The 13394-nt window shown below is 30.1% G+C and overlaps 1 protein-coding gene and 1 long non-coding RNA gene across 5 annotated transcripts in view; both read left to right on the top strand.

Annotated features, from left to right (window-relative positions):
- Positions 1-13394, top strand: part of LOC106087029 (uncharacterized) — a 435541-nt gene that overhangs the window by 265112 nt on the left and 157035 nt on the right. The gene's annotated exons all lie outside the window — the stretch shown is intronic.
- On the top strand, positions 7779-8732 carry LOC131997364 (uncharacterized). The gene is made up of 2 exons (XR_009398218.1): positions 7779-8554; positions 8669-8732. It is a non-coding gene; the product is annotated as an uncharacterized LOC131997364 (long non-coding RNA).

Raw genomic sequence — 13394 nt, 5'->3', positions numbered from 1 at the left:
ATAGAAAAAAAATTTTGACAAAATTTTCTATAGAAACACAGTTGAGACAAAATTTTCTATAGAAAAAAATTTTGACAAAAGTTTTCTAACAAAATTTTGAAAAAATTTTCTATACAAATAAAATTTTGACAAAATTTCCAAAAAATAAAATTTTGACAAAATTTTCTATAGAAAAAAATTGTGACAAAATTTTCTATAGAAAAAAATTTTGAAAAAATTTTCTATAGAAATAAAATTTTGACAAAATTTTCTATAGAAATAAAATTTTGACAAAATTTTCTTTAGAAATAAAATTTTGACAAAATTTTCTATAGAAAAAAATTTTTGACAAAATTTTCTATAGAAAAAAAAAAATTTGACAAAATTTTCTATAGAAAAAAAAATTTTGACAAAATTTTCTATAGAAAAAATTTTGACAAAATTTTCTATAGAAAAAAAATTTTGACAAAATTTTTTATAGAAAAAAAATTTTTGACAAAATTTTCTATAGAAATTAAATTTTGACAAAATTTTCTATAAAAATAAAATTTTGACAAAATTTTCTATAGAAATAAAATTTTGACAAAATTTTCTATAGAAATAAAATTTTGACAAAATTTTCTATAGAAAAAACATTTGGACAAAATTTTCTTTAGAAAAAAATTTTGACAAAATTTTCTATAGAAAAAAATTTTCTATAGAAAAAAAATTTCTATAGAAAAAAAATTTTAACAAAATTTTCTATAGAAAAAAAATTTTGACAAAATTTTCTATAGAAATAAAATTTTGACAAAATTTTCTATAGAAATAAAATTTTGACAAAATTTTCTATAGAAAAATATTTTGACAAAATTTTGTATAGAAGAAAAATTTTGACAAAATTTTCTATAGAAAAAAAAAATTTAGACAAAATTTTCTATAGAAATAAAATTTTGACAAAATTTTCTATAGAAATAAAATTTTGACAAAATTTTCTATAGAAATAAAATTTTTGACAATATTTTCTATAGAAAAAAAAATGTTGACAACATTTTCTATAGAAATAAAATTTTGACAAAATTTTGCATAGAAAAAAAATTTTGACAAAATTTTCCATAAAAATAAAATTTTGAAAAAATTTTCTATAGAAAAAAAAATTTGACAAAATTTCCTATAGAAATAAAATTTTGACAAAATTTTCTATAGAAATAAAATTTTGACAAAATTTTCTTTAGAAATAAAATTTTGACAAAATTTTCTATAGAAATAAAATTTTGACAAAATTTTCTATAGAAAAAAAAAAATTTGACAAAATTTTCTATAGAAAAAAAAATTTGACAAAATTTTCTATAGAAATAAAATTTTGACAAAATTTTCTATGGAAAAAAAATGTTGACAAAATTTTCTATAGAAAAAAAATTTTGACAAAATTTTCTATGGAAATAAAATTTTGACAAAATTTTCTATAGAAAAAAATTTTGACAAAATTTTCTATAGAAAAAACATTTTGACAAAATTTTTCTATAGAAAAAAAATTTTTACAAAATTTTCTATAGAAAAAAAATTTTGACAAAATTTTCTATAGAAAAAAAATTTTTACAACATTTTCTATAGAAAAAAAATTTTTACAACATTTTCTATAGAAAAAACATTTTGACAAAATTTTTCTATAGAAAAAAAATTTTGACAAAATTTTCTATAGAAAAAAATTTTGACAAAATTTTCTATAGAAAAAAAATTTTTACAACATTTTCTATAGAAATAAAATTTTGACTAAATTTTCTATAGAAATAAAATTTTGAAAAAATTTTTGGCAACATTTTATTTAATTTATTTTTTTTTAATTTTTATAAAAATTTCGATTTTTATTTATTTTATTTTTTCTCAGTGTACACCTATCACCTACTATTCTGCAATGATTTAAAGTCTTTCATGTTAATAAGAGGGTACTAAAAAGTGGAAATTGCACGTTTTGCTTATTTTATTTTCATTCCAAATCCCCATGCTGACCAAAAAGTTTAGTTTAACAAAAATTTGGAAAAATTCCCAGTCAGCCTGGGAAACCATTTTCAGAGGGTGTAGCTAGCAACTGGCACCACCCCTCTTTCTGCTGCTAATGCTGCAGCAACTCCCACATGCTGAATGTCTTCGTTGGCAATGTCACACTTGTTAAATTAAAAATGAATGAAAATATTTTCTTTTTTTCTGCGACACTTGGCTTAGCTCACCTTCCGCATGTGTTTAACATGTGGCATGCAAACATCATCATAGGACCCTTGCTGTTGCAGCTAATTTCCCAATCACTAAAACACACATATATACACTCGAAGAGGAAGTTTTGGCAATTTCACACTTGAAATTGAATAAACACCCAAATAGGATTTTCCCAACATTTACACGGAAAACACACACGAATATCTAAAATAGTAAATTGGCTTAACAGGCAAAGTGTTATCAAAGTTCTTAAGAGGGAAATGTGAAGAGAAAGAGAGAGTGAGCGAGAGAGAGAGAGAATTAGCAATAAATATGGCCTCTTATGGTTTATGATTTGTTCTTTGAAAGGTAAAAATATTCGAAATTCCATGCCACTGGCTTACGAGTATTTTAGGTAAAACGTAGATTTCCTGTTCACTGTTTAAATACCATAAAAATCCTTAATTTGTTGTATTTGCTTGTGGGAGTATATGTGTTGAAGATTGTTGTTTGAATGTGTGAGTTGCTGTTTGTCCAATAAACTTGGTAAACTATGTTGGCTTGTGTACATTCGCTCGATTGGTTTATGGCAGACCAAAAAGGATTTTCATGTACCCCCTTTCACCCTGCCCGTACGCGCATGCTGTTGCTGGTATACTCAGCATAACTGTGTATATGCACGTGTACGAGTATTTTTGTCTGTTGGTATTTGTGTATGTGTGTGTGTGTGTGTATACACGCGAATTCCCACAAATAAATAGCGATTTTATGTGGCCTATTAAATAAAGTGGTTGTAGGCTACCCGGCCATCAACCGGCAGCCAGGCCGGCAATCAAAGAGGAAAACGCCATTGGGATGGAGGGGCGCATGAAATTCAAATTACCAAGGTATCAAAGTTCATGCTACTTTATGACGGTCACATAAAGTTATAAGAAAATATGGAGTTTATAAAATTCAAGTTAATCGAGAAAATGTTATTGAAGTTTGGGGATTTGTAGGCAACAAAAAAAAAACAAGTTCGGCCGGGCCGAATCTTGGGAACCCACCACCATGGATTCTGTTCAAAATTTATAAAAAAAAAATAAGTTGAAGGGCATAATTTTAGTCTGCATAACAAACTTCTGTTAAATCAGAAAAAAATTAAAGCTTCTAGGAATCGAACAAGGTTGATAGAGACGGGTTTATATGGGAGCTATATGAGGTTATAGACCGATTTGAACCGTAATTGGCAAAGATGTTAGAAGTCGTAATAGAACACCGCATCCAAAATTACAGCCAAATCGGACAAAATTTGCGGCTTGTAAGGGATCAAATAATCAAATCGGGAGATCGGTTTATATGAGAGCTATATCAGGTTATAGACCGATTCGGACCGTACTAAGCAGAATTGTTGAAAGTCATAACAGAACACTACGTGCAAAATTTCAGCCAAATCGGACAAAAATTGCGGCTTCCAGGGGCTCAAGAAGTCTAATCGGCGGATCGGTTTATATAAGAGGTATAAAAGGTAATGGACCGATTTGAACCATACTTTCAACAGCTGTTTGAAATCATAACGAAACACGTCTCCCAAAATTTCAGCCAAATCGGATAAGAATTGCGTCCTCTAAAGGCTCAAGAAGTCAAGACCCCAGATCGGTTTATATGACAGCTATATCAGGTTATGGACCGATTTGAACCATACTTGGCACAGTTGTTGGAAGTCATGATAAAACATGTCGTGCAAAATTTCAGCCAAATCAAATACGAATTGCGGCCTCTGGAGGTTCAAGAAGTCAAGACCCCAGATCGGCTTATATGGCAGCTATATCAGGTTATGGTCCAATTTGAACCATACTTTGCACAGCCGTTGGAAGTCATGATGAAACATGTCGTGGAAAATTTCAACCAAATCGGATAGGAATTGCGCCTTTAAAGGCTAAAGAAGTCAAGACCCCAGTCGATTTATAGACTGCTATATCAGGTTATGGACCGATTTCAACCACTCTCAGCACCGTTGTTAGAAATCATTATAAAACACCTCTTGCAAAATTACAGCCAAATCGTATGAAAATTGCGCCCTCAAGAGGCTCAAGATGTCAAGACCCTAGATCGGTTTATATGACAGCTATATTAGGTTATGGACTGATTTCACCCATACTAAGCACAGTTGTTGGAAGTGATACCAAAACACCACGTGCAAAATTTCAGCCAAATCAGATAATAATTGCGCTCTCTAGAGGCTCAAGAAGTCAAGATCGGTTTATATGGCAGCTATATCAAAACATGGACCGATATGGCCCATTTACAATCCCAACCGACCCACACCTATAAGAATTATTTGTGCAACATTTCAAGCAGCTAGCTTTACTCCTTCGAAAAATAGCGTGCTTTCGACAGTCAGACGGACGGACGGACAGTCGAACTGACAGATGAATGGACAGACGGACGGATAGACGCACAGACAGACGGACGCACAGGCGGACGGACAGACAGATGGACAGACGGACGGATAGCTAGCTTTACTCCTTCGAAAGGTAGGGTGCTTTTGACAGACAAACGGACGGACGGAAAGACGGAAGGACGGACGGACAGTTGGACGAACAGACAGACGCACGGACGGCCATGGTTAGGGAGAGACGGACGGCTAGCTTTACACCTTCGAAAGTTAGAGTGCTTTCGTCTGTCGAAAGAAGGACAGACAGACGGAAGGACAGACGGACGGACAGACAGATATCCTCCCCCATCCTATGGCGGAGGATATAAAAAAAATATGTAAAAATTAGAGGATAATTTCAATTTTTTTTTTCTTAAGAAAATTTTGTCAAATTTTTATTTCTATAGAAAATTTTGTCAAAATTTTTTTCTATAGAAAATTTTGTCAAAATTTTTTTATCTATAGAAAATTTTATCAAATTTTATTTCCATAGAAAATTTTGTCAAAATTTTATTTCCATAGAAAATTTTGTCAAAATTTTATTTCTATAGAAAATTTTGTCAAAATTTTATTTCTATAGAAAATTTTGTCAAAATTTTATTTCTATAGAAAATTTTGTCAAAATTTTATTTCTATAGAAAATTTTGTCAGAATTTTTTTCTATAGAAAATTTTGTCAAAATTTTTTTCTATAGAAAATTTTTTGTCAAAATTTTTTTCTATAGAAAATTTTGTAAAAATTTTATTTTTTAGAAAATTTTGTAAACATTTTATTTTTTAGAAAATTTTTGTCAAAATTGAATCTCTAAAAAAAATTTTGTCAAAATTTTATTTTTAAAGAAAATTTTGTTAAGATTTTTTTCTATAGAAAATTTTTTCAAAATTTTATTTCTATAGAAAATTTTGTCAAAATTTTATTTCTATAGAAAATTTTGTCAAAATTTTATTTCCATAGAAAATTTTGTGCAAATTTTTTTTCCATAGAAAATTTTGTCAACATTTTTTTCTATAGGAAATTTTGTCAAAATTTTTTTCTATGGGAAATTTTGTCAAAAATTTTTGTTTAGAGAAAATTTTGTCAAAATTTTATTTCTATAGAAAATTTTGTCAAAATTTCATTTTTTTAGAAAATTTTGTAAAAAATTTATTTTTTAAAAAATTTGTTCAAAATTTTTTTTTTATTTTTTTTTTCAGAATTCTATTTCTGTTAGGGTATTGTTGACCTGGTTTAAAATTCTTGTAATTTTGTTGTATTGTATCGGCTATAGGTCCATTAAAACACAAATATTTAAGGTTTTTTTCTTTTATTTTTCTCCAATATTTCGGTAGACTCCGTCTACCATTTTCAAGGCTAGTTGTATTTAAATAAAAAAAAAAAAAAAAAAAAAAAAAAAAACAGAAAAACACAAATTTTAGTGAAAACGAATCACACAATAAAAACAGAAAAACAATAATTTTTAAGAAACTTTAATTCCTATTACACACACATACAGAACGGCCCAGCAATATTCGAAACACCAAAAACAAATAGCCAAGCTCAAAACATCTGTAACATTTTTAATAAAATGTAAGAGAACAGGCATCATACCAAACTTCATAATCAATGCAACCAAACACACTAACAACATCTTCCAAACACACAAAACCAAGAAAATCCCGCCAAATATTGAGAAAACATTACACAGGTACATTCACAACTTTCACACGAAAGTATTAAAACTTCTAATACAATACAAACACAAGCAAATCCACTCTTTTAAAGAGAAAGTAGAGAATACAAAGACTAAGCTAGGAGAACTACTGACTCAAGATGATTTCCTACAATACCTCGACAGTGAGCTTACTCTCTACAAGGGCAATGTTAGCAAGAGCAAGACAACACACATAAAGAAACTACAGGCACTCACACAACGACAAGACAAGGCCCTCAACATTAGACGCAACGACGTGTGGTTTGTGAATAAAACAGAGCGAGAGATACCAACGAACGTACAATGGATTCTCTCTTTAGGTCCGAAACACGCTCTCCCACACACCAACAAGAACTTTCCACTCTTGCAAGTCATTGCAGAGGGAGAGGAGTGTGTACAAACTATAGAGAATAGAGAGGAACAGGAGATGGGAAGAACCAAGCTTACAACATTGATAGACGATCACTTACGAAAGTCAAAGATGAGCATGAGAGACAAATATGTGGTGGACACAGTGTCTCAAACGAGAAAATATTTAAAGGAGAATGAGGATTTATTAATTTTAACGGCAGACAAGGGAGGAAAGACAGTGGCTTTGTACAAAGATGACTACGAGCAAAAAATGAAGGCAATAATACACGATATGTGTATGTATAGGCGCTTAAAGATTGACCCAACATCTAGGCTACAGACAAGGAACAACAAATTGGTGGATAAACTTCACAACTTGAATCTTATCAGCATCCAGGAGAAGAATAAATTGACCAGCAAGACCGCATTGGCCCCTCGAATATATGGACTCCCAAAGATCCATAAAGAAGGTACACCGTTGAGACCAATATGTTCATCAATAAACGCGCCGTCCTATCATCTATGTAGGTACATAGTGAATATTTTGAAAAATATCACCAAGGATTCCAAATATAATGTGAAAGACGCAGTGGACTTTAAAGCTAAGATAAAGAACATGACCATAGAAAATGACGAAGTTTTAGTATCTTTTGACGTGGTGTCCTTGTTCCCAAGTATTCCAATAAATTTAGCACTCCAGACAATTGAGAATAAATGGGACGAGATTGAAAAATATACCAATATTCCAAGGGAAATTTTCAAGGAAATTCTAACATTCTGCATTAAGGACAGCAGATATTTTAAATACGATGACAAGTTGTATGAACAGCTTAGAGGAATGCCAATGGGATCACCCGCTTCACCCATTATTGCTGACATCGTAATGGAGGAACTTCTCAATAACACATTTGACAAAATAAGAAAACCTAAGATATTGACAAAATATGTAGACGACATTTTCGCGATTTTGAAGAAATCAGACGTGGCAGAGACGCTGAAGACTCTGAACTCCTTCAACAACTACATCCAATTTACGAAGGAAGAAGAATATGATGGCAAACTACCTTATTTGGACTCGGTAGTTTATAGACATGGCAACCAGCTAAAAATAGATTGGTATCAAAAATCGACGGCTTCCGGAAGATTAATCAATTTTTACTCTAAACACCACAAGAGAGTAATAACAAACACAGCAACGAATTTTATAAGAAGAGTATTTAGCATTAGTGATCCAGACTTTCATCCTGACAATGAGAGGAAAATAAAGGCAATTCTTAGAGCCAACGACTTCCCTAATTGGACAATTAATTCACTATTAGGCAAGGCCAAGGAACGTCTTGGAAAAATCATAGACAGAGAGCAGCCTACAAAAGGAAAAATTTATAAATCGCTAACATACATACAAGGATTCTCCGAAAGATTTGGCAAATCAAATCTATACGACAAGGACAAATACCATCTCGCATTAAAAACAGGCAAAACTGTGAATGAATTATTCAGCAAGACAAAATGTAAAATTAAAAATGAGGAAAAATCAAACGTGGTATATAAAATTAGATGTAACGGCGACAAGTCCAATATATGCCCGATGGCATATATTGGCACTACCATGACGAAATTGAAAACTAGGTTATCTGCACATAAATCTGACCAAAAAGCCAATAATAGACCAATCGAGCAGAAAACTGCACTAGCAGCCCACTGTGCATTGACTGGTCATAAGCCAAACCTCAACGATGTGGACATCTTAGCTCAAGAGAATAATTACAGACGAAGATTCACTCTCGAGATGTTGCATATCATCGACTTACCGCCTGACGAGAGAATGAATTTCAAGAAAGATATAGAAAGCTGCGCGAAGGTATACCGCCACACAGTCAACAAGCACAGCAGAAGAGAACATTTAGTTGCCAACAGACAATAGTTCGTGTAACAACTCATTAAATGTAATAGGAATTAAAGTTTCTTAAAAATTATTGTTTTTCTGTTTTTATTGTGTGATTCGTTTTTACTAAAATTTGTGTTTTTCTGTTTTTTTTTTTTTATTTAAATACAACTAGCCTTGAAAATGGTAGACGGAGTCTACCGAAATATTGGAGAAAAATAAAAGAAAAAAACCTTAAATATTTGTGTTTTAATGGACCTATAGCCGATACAATACAACAAAATTACAAGAATTCTATTTCTATAGAAAATTTTGTCAAAATTTCATTTCTATCGAAATTTTTTGTCAAAATTTTATTTCTATAGAAAATTTTGTCAAAATTTTATTTCTATAGATAGTTTTTTCAAAATTTTTTTCTATAGAAAATTATGTCAAGATTTAATCTTTAAAGAAAATTTTGTCAAAATTTTATTTTTTAGTAAATTTTGTAAAAAATTTATTTTTTAAAAATTTTTTCACAACTTTATTTTTTAGACAATTTTTTCAAAATTTTTTTTCTATAGAAAATTTTGTCAAAATTTTATTTCTATAGAAAATTTTGCCAAATTTTATTTCTATAGAAAATTCTGTCAAAATTTTTTTCTATAGAAAATTTAGTAAAAAATGTTTTCTATAAAAAATTTTGTCAAAATTTTTTTCTATAGAAAATTTTGTCAAAATTTAATCTCAAAATAAAATTTTGTAAAAAATTTTTTATAGAAAATTTTGCCAAAATTTTTTCCTGTACCAAATTTTGTTTCAGCTGTACTTCTATCGAAAATTTTTGCAACATTTTTTTCTATAGAAAATTTTGTCAAAATTTTATTTTTATAGAAAATTTTGTCAAAATTTAATTTCCATAGAATATTTTGTCAAAATTTTATTTTTGTAGAAAATTTTGTCAAAATTTTTTTTCCATAGAAAGTTTTGTCAAAATTTTTTTTTATAGAAGATTTTTGTCAAACTTTTATTTCTATAGAAAATTTTGTGAAAATTTAATTTCCATAGAATATTTTGTCAAAATTTTATTTCTGTAGAAAATTTTGTCAAAATTTTTTTTCCATAGAAAATTTTGTCAAAATTTTTTTCTATAGAAAATTTTGTCAAAATTTTATTTCTATAGAAAATTTTGTCAAAATTTTATTTCTATAGAAAATTTTGTATAAATTTTATTTTTATAGAAAATTCTGTCAAAATTTTATTTCCATAGAAAGTTTTTGTCAAATTTTTTTTCCATAGAAAATTTTTTTCTATAGAAAATTTTTGTCAAACTTTCCCCACTGTGGCAAATACTCAACAACAATATTCCACTTTTAATTGGCTAATACACATATTTTCGTGCTGCTCCCTATGCAAAGAAGCCAGCTTCAGGGCAAACAATTCTTAAAACTCGGCTATTCCTGTGCTAACCCTGTTTTTACTGCTAACTTGCGAAGATTAATTTGAATTCTTTTAGCAAAGCTCAGGTTGGCACTAGATGACCCCCATATTTAAATGTTTAAGAAAATTGCCCTATGTCCTTTATATCGGATGTTGGGAGAGATTTGTTAAAGGTTTTTTCCCAAAAACAAAATTCTCTCTCATTCTAGTTTACGAGGTTAATTAAAACTCTTTAGACCCTAAGGACTTTGGCGTATACAAAAACCTAGGTAAACATAAATTGCACGACCACCCACACTAACCTTATGCGTATAGCAAATAGCGCTTGAATGTGTAACTCTTATGTGAAAGGCATATGGCTGTACCTGTACACAAGTCCATATTTGTGTGGACGAGTATGAGTGTGTGTGTGTGTGGGTGAGTGTGGTTAAGTGGAAAATTTCCACACAAGACCAATTTGTAAATTTGTAAATACCTGCAATAATTACAAATATATACACATGGAATTACCAACACAACACAAGTGATAATCAAAGGACAGCAGTGGCAACAACAGCAACAACATCTACATGTAATATCCGTAACCTGTTTAATGACCGGAAAATCCCTGTGGCCCATAAACTACTGCATACCTATTTTAATGAAAAATATTGATATTGGAATTTTATTCATCAAATATGCCAAACCAAATATTTTAGTATGTACCAAGGATTCTTAAATTTAAAAGAGTTTAAAGATATTCCTCAAAAAATGTCATTGAATTATTTTATATTGCTCTTGGAATTATTTTTTTTCATTTTATTATTGAATGAAATCAATTCAAAGTTTATTCTGAGAAATTCTGCCTGATTGGCAATGTGGAGAACAATGACATCAGAGAGGAAAAAAGCATTGAATCAATTATTGTCATTTGGCTTCCACATGTCCCCATATGCCGAAAGCATGACAAGAGAACAATGTTGAAGTTCAGGCGTTAAAAATTGGTTTTCAGTTCAATTTTCTTTGTTTAAAACAGACCAAAAAATACTGACAGAGGCAACGAAGATGAAAGGGAAGAATTGGAATAAATTTTTTTTTACGAACGGAACGCCGTTCGTTCGACGTATTTTTAGGAGCAAAAGCTCCTCCTAGACTTGAACGAAAATTTTAATGTCATATTCGTAACCTACTCCCAAATATCTTTCAGGTGAATCCCATATAGCCATGGTCACCTGATATGTCCATTTGGGGGTATTTGGCGGCGAGGCGACCTCCCATTACTTGGACCAAACTTTTTATGCCATATTTGCAATCTACTGCCCAATACTTTTCATTTGAATCCCATATTGGAATGAACTTCGAATATATCTGTTTAAAGGATTTTTGGGTATGGGGCGGCCCGCTGGTTACTTGGACCCAAATTTCAATACTATATACGTTTTCTAGTCTCCAATACCTTTCATTTGATACCCTTATTGTGTCCATCGGACCACTTTTGGTTAGGGGTTGCGTTTTTGGGGTAAGGGGGAGGGCCCGCCCCCCTGCGATATCCATAAATTATATAGCTTCTGTTTCCTTCCATACAATGTATGAACATTTTAAAAAATTCAGTTCAGCCAAGTCCCATATAGTCATAATGGGTCTTATGCCCATTGGGGGCGTTTTCGGGGTGTGGGGTGACCCCCTATACTACTATCTGATTTTGTATGCCAAATTCCAAATCTACCCCCGAATACCTTACATTTGGGCCCCATATTAACATGAATGTCCATTATGTCTGTTTGGGGGAGTTTTGGGTTTGGGGCGGCCCAAAGGGTACTTAAACTCAAATTGGGTACTACAAAATGGGTACCAACGCCATTCGTATTCTACTCTCTCCAATTCCTTTTATTTGATACCTATATTATAACGATTGGTCCACTTTTGATGTTGGTTTATGTTGTTGGCATAAGGGGGGGAGGGTCCGTTCCCCTTTCAATATCGAAAAATTATATAGCCTATGTTTCCTTCCAGACCAATCCATACAATATGCGAAAATTTCGAGAAAATCGGTTCGGAAGTTTTTGATTCTATACGGAAAACAAACAAACTGAGCCGTGATTGGCTAAAGTGCCCCTTTTTGGGCGTTTTTTGGGGGGTCGGGTGACCCCCTATACTTTGTATGCCAGATTCGTTATCTTCTCCCGCATACTTTTCATTTGATACCCATATTGTCCTTATCGGTCCACTTTTGATTTTGGGCAGTATTTTTGGGGTAACGGGGGAGGGTCCTCCCCCTTACGATATAAATAAATTATAAAGCCTATTCCCTCTTCCCGGCCATATTCGTAATCTCCTCCCGTATACCTTTCATTTGAGTCCCATATTGTCATTATCGTCCAATATGCCTATTTGAGGGGGTTTTGAAGTCGGGGGGTTTTGAAGCCGCCTAGATACTTGGACCCAAATTTTAATATCAAATTTGTATTCTACTCCCGAATACCTTTCATTTGAGTTCCATATTGCCCCGATCGGTCCACTTTTATTTTTGGGTAGTACTTTTGGGGTAAAGGGGAGGTTCCGCCCCCCCTTGAGATATCAAAAAATTATATAGCCTATGTTTCACAATCCATAGAAAATTTTGTAAAAATTTTATTTTCATAGAAAATTTTGTCAAAATTTTATTTCTACAGAAAATTTTGTCAAGATTTAATCTCTAAAGAAAATTTCGTCAAAATTTTATTTATTAGTAAATTTTGTAAAAAATTAATTTTTTAAAAAATTTTTTCAAAATTTTATTTTTTAGAAAATTTTTTCAAAATTTTATTCTATAGAAAATTTTGTCAAAATTTTATTTCTATAGAAAAATTTGTCAAAATTTTATTTCTATAGAAAATTTTGTCAAAATTTTATTTCTTTAGAAAATTTTGTCAAAATTTTATTTCTTTAGAAAATTTTGTCAAAATTTTATTTCTATAGAAAATTTTGTCAAAATTTTATTTCTATAGAAAATTTTGTCAAAATTTTATTTCTATAGAAAATTTTGTCAAAATTTTATTTCTATAGAAAATTTTGTCAAAATTTTATTTCTATAGAAAATTTTGTCAAAATTTTATTTCTATAGAAAATTTTGTCAACATTTTTTCTATAGAAAATTTTGTCAAAATTTTATTTCTATAGAAAATTTTGTCAAAATTTTATTTCTATAGAAAATTTTGTCAAAATTTTATTTCTATAGAAAATTTTTGTCAAGATTTAATCTCTAAAGAATATTTCGTCAAAATTTTAATTTTTAGTTAATTTTGTAAAAAATTTATTTTTTAAAAAATTTTTTCAAAATTTTATTTTTTTAAAAATTTTTTCAAAATTTTTTTTTTATAGAAAAATTTCTCAAAATTTTATTTCTTTAGAAAATTTTCTCAAAATTTTATTTCTTTAGAAAATTTTGTCAAAATTTTATTTCTTTAGAAAATTTTGTCAAAATTTTATTTCTTTAGAAAATTTTGTCAAAATTTTATTTCTTT

The sequence above is a fragment of the Stomoxys calcitrans genome, chromosome 4 (genome assembly GCF_963082655.1).
Source record: "Stomoxys calcitrans chromosome 4, idStoCalc2.1, whole genome shotgun sequence".
Classification (NCBI taxonomy): Eukaryota; Metazoa; Arthropoda; class Insecta; order Diptera; family Muscidae; genus Stomoxys; species Stomoxys calcitrans.
The sequence above is the reverse complement of the archived record's forward strand: the minus strand, read 5'-3'. Positions and strand labels throughout refer to the sequence as shown.